A 4435-nucleotide genomic window follows, 5' to 3' on the forward strand; every position below is an offset into this window, starting at 1 on the left:
GTAAACGTATGATTTACACATTATTGGATTTAGAAAATAGGTTTTAAAAGTGAGTTTGTATATTATTTTTCTAAGATTAAGTAGTGTTTTGAGAAGATAGTAAAAAACTAACTTTTTGGATTTTTTGTAACTTTTTGACTTTTTTAATATAAAAAATAGAGAGGTAATGTGACCAAAAAAAGTTAAAAAATCGACTTTTTACTAACTTGTCAAAACGCCCCTAATTAGGAGCTTCTTTAATGAATTAGTAATTATTAAGGTTTGCCTTTATTTCAAAAATTAAAAGCAATTTTACATGAACCCACAGATGTTAGGACTGGGCGTAGGGTTATCCGACCCGCCCAAACCGCCCTACCTGATCCGACCCGCATACGTATAGGCGGTTTCGCAAACACATTAGGGTCAAGTGCAGTTTGGATTTTATCTGATTTTAGGGTTGTGGGCGGGTTGCGAGGTTGAACCAAACCCGCCCGCATTAGCCTTTTTTTTATTTTTTTTTATATTTATTATTATTATTTTTTTATATTTCAAATCTAACCGTTCATCTCACTTCATCTATAACAAAGAAAAAAACCCTAATCTATCTCTCAAACTCAAAAACACGAACTCTCTCATCTGTCTCCCTCACTCTCTCATCTCATCAGTCCCTCTCTCACTCTCTTATTTTTCATCTACACCGATCGACTCTCTCTCGTCGCAAGATCGACCGATCGACCTCGTTCTCTCATCACACTGATCGACCTCGCAAGTAAGTCTCTCTCTCTCTCTCTCTCTCTTTCACTCACTCACTCACTCCCCGGTCTTTGATTTTTTTTGCAACATATAAGATCTCTTTCTCTGATCTGTCTCTCTCACTCTCTTACACACTCTCTCTCTCTTCCCGATCTTTGATTTTTTTTGCAACATATCAGATCTTTCTCTCTCTGATCTGTCTCCCTCACTCTCTCATCTCATCAGTCTCTCACTCTCTCATTTTGCATTTGCATCGATCGACTCTCTTTCATCGCAAGATCAACCGATCGACCTTACTCTCTTATCGCACCGATCGACCTCACAGGTAAGCCTCTCTCTTTGTCTCTGGCTCTGTCTCTCTCTCTCTCCACAATCTTTGATTTTTTTTTTGGTTGCAACATATCAAATCTCTCTCTCTGATCTGTCCCCCTCACTCTCTCATCTCATCAGATCTGTTTATTTTATGCAATCAGATCTGTTAATTTTTTTTTATAGCAACAGATCTGTAAGAAGTGAAAATTGAATATGTATTTATGCAAATAGATCTTTCTCTCTTTGTTTTTTTTTTTTTAATTGAATCTATGTTGTTGGAATTAAATATGTGGTATTGGAATTAAATCTGTTGTTAAATCTATGAGAAGTGGAAATTGACTCTGTGTGTTTGTTTGGAATTAAATCTGATTTTTGTTTTGTAGCAACTGATCTGTGAGAAATGGAAATTGAATCTGTGTTTATGCAAACAGATCTCTCTCTCTATTTTTTTTTTTTTTTTGGAATTGAATCTGTGATTTTGGAATTAAATCTGTGCTTTTGGAATTAAATCTATTATTGAATCTATGTTAGAAGGGGAAATTAAATCTGTTATTGTAATTTTAAATTGAATCTATTATTGAATCTGTGACTGAATCTGTTATTAAACTGAATCTGTTATTGAAAAAATTTTAGAGAGTGATTAAATTTGTTATTAAATTGAATATATTATTGAATCTGTTTTTAAATCTGTTATGTTATTGAAATTGAATATGTAATCTGTTATGTTATTGAAATTGACTATTATGTTTTTTGGCTTATGTTTGATATGACATTTTTATTAAGAGAAGAGCAACATGAGTCTCTCTCCCCCCTCCCAAAAAAAAAAAATCATTACTAATAATAATAAGAGTCCGGATCCTCTGTAATGCATCCAAAAAACGACCGAAGACGTCCTGGTTCTTTCCATTATATGTATATTTCTGATTTCTTCAGTTTTATATGATTTTTCATTCACCTGACATGGATTTATGAAATTTTGGATATTTGAAGTATTGAAATTGAAATTATCAGCATTAAGAAAAGCAAAATTTCCAAATTTCTTGACCCAATTGGCCATTGAAGTTGTTGAGTGAGAGTTTAATTAAAAAAAAAAAAAAAAACCAATCATTTTTGACAAATCAATGTGATTCATTGAGTGAAGAACCAAAATGGGTTTTGAATTTCCTTCAATTTTGTTGCTTGAGATGTTAAGTTATTGAAGATTGATTAGATTACTGAATCAAGATTTGAGATCATTCTCAGAGGTCAAGAACAAGAGGTTTGGAAGGACTAATGGAGAGGTAGCCAAACCTATTCTTAGCCTCCTAACCAAACACACTTAAGAAGGGGAAAAGAAAAAAGTCAGAACCACATCGTTTTGGGTGCACTACAAACTGTACTACGGGAAAGAATTACGAAAGATCTGGACTCAATAAGAGTAATGCTAAATGGTGTGTCATATATGCAATTTTTGATATTTGTGAGTTTAATTATTATAAATAATATATTTAATCTTATAGGGGTCCTAACTAAAAAAATAAGTTATAACTAAATACTACATAAGAGATAATCAAATAATTCCTAAATTATAATCAAAATAATATCACAATTAGTATCACAATAAATCACAACCGAAGACTACAAAGGGCATAACAAAGGTGTATGTATAGTATAGAATTTCGCATAGTAATAGTAGCTATCATACATAGACGGGTTATGTTATGGTATACACTTTCAAAAGGATGTGTAATAGTGGTGATTGTAGGATTTTTATTGATGAGTCACACCTTAAGTTTCACAAATTTTATTTAAAAAAGAAAAAAAGAAAAATATTTACTCTGTTTTGTTTTAAGTTTTCAAAAAAATTTATCTTTACAATTTTTATTTTTATTTTTTGTATTTTTGTTTTTTTATGCATCTAACCTACATGTTGTTAGAAAGTAAAATATTTGCGAAAAAATCTATAAAAAATAATAAATACAAAAAATAAAATAAAATGAACCGAGTTCTTACATTTTTTTATATTTAGTGAATTTTTATCCTCAAAAAAAAAATATATTTAGTGAATTTAAAAAAAAAATTTACTAATAGACAAAAAAAATATGAAAAATAAAAAATTCAAAAAATATTTTTAAAAATTATTAATCAAGTGATTTAAACTTATGAAATAGTTTATTTTTATGGGTATAGATTCATAATTGATGGGATTCTTGAGGTTCCGTTTGTTTAGAAAGAAATGAATGATAAAAAATTAAAATAGCAGAAAGTGAAGTGAAAGAGAAAAAAAAAAAAAGAAAAAAAAAGAAATGAAAGAGAGAAATTGAAAGTGATTTTACAACATACAAATGTGAACTCAAAACAACTAGGTAGGAACTATCCGAGAAGGTAAGAAGAACATTTTTTGTGTTTGATCAATAGAGTTGATGACGCATATATGAGAGATAGAGATCATCATGCATGACATTGATTTTGTTGTCTTTCTTGATTTGACTCTTAATTGTATGTATAAATATGGATGGAAAACAAAAGAAAGAGAGAGAAAGAGAAAGAATAATAGATGAAGAAGAAGATTTTATCATCACACCAACAACAGGTCAACAAAGGTAGCAGCATAGCAATTACATACTTTGAGGAGTGACGCGTCGAGTTTGGTTCTGGGGTTGGCCATTCAGTTTTCTGGCTTATGTTTGATATGACATTGTTATTAAGAGAAGAACATGAGTCTCTCCCAAGTCAACAAAAAAAATCATTACTAATAGTAGATGTCCTGGTTCTTTCTATTGTACGTATATTTCTGATTTTTTCATTCACCTGATTTTGGGTGATTTGTGAGATGAGTTTATGAAATTTTGGATACATTTGAAGGATTGAAATTGAAATTATCAACATTAAGAAAAGCAAAATTTTCAAATCTCTTGACCCAATTGGCCATTGAAGCTGTTGAGTGAGAGGTTAATTAAAAAAACAAAACAAAAAAATCATTTTTGCCAAATCAATGTGATTCAATGAGTGAAGAACCAAGTTGGGTTTTGAATTTCCTTCTATTTTGTTGCTTGAGATGTTAAGTTATTGAAGATTGGTTAGATTACTGAAGCAAGATTTGAGATCATTCTCAGAAGTTAAGAACAGAGGTTTGGAAGGACAAGTGGAGAGGTAGCCAAACCTATTCTTTTAGCCCCCTAACCAAACACACTTGGAAGGGGAAAAGAAAAACATTAGAATGTCCTCGTTTTGGATGCACTACAAATTGCACTACAGGAAAGAACTACGGAGGATTCGGACTCAATAAGAATAATGTTCAATGGTGTGTCACATATGCAATTTTTGATATTTTGTGCGTTTAATTATTATAAATATCATAACTTAATTTTATGGGAGTCTTAACTAAAAAAATAAGTTATAATCAAATACT

General features: G+C 30.7%; 1 long non-coding RNA gene across 2 annotated transcripts; it reads left to right on the forward strand.

Moving 5' to 3' along the window:
- Window positions 1-544: 544 nt before the first annotated feature.
- On the forward strand, window positions 545-1724 carry LOC145824478 (uncharacterized). 2 transcript variants are annotated; one of them, XR_014366007.1, is made up of 2 exons: window positions 545-748; window positions 912-1724. It is a non-coding gene; the product is annotated as an uncharacterized LOC145824478 (long non-coding RNA). The 2 variants fall into 2 exon arrangements; XR_014366006.1 differs by having other exon boundaries at window positions 958-1724.
- The last annotated feature ends 2711 nt before the right edge of the window (window positions 1725-4435 follow it).

Source organism: Camellia sinensis, chromosome 4, assembly GCF_055761805.1.
Source record: "Camellia sinensis isolate YWXY chromosome 4, ASM5576180v1, whole genome shotgun sequence".
Taxonomy (NCBI): Eukaryota; Viridiplantae; Streptophyta; class Magnoliopsida; order Ericales; family Theaceae; genus Camellia; species Camellia sinensis.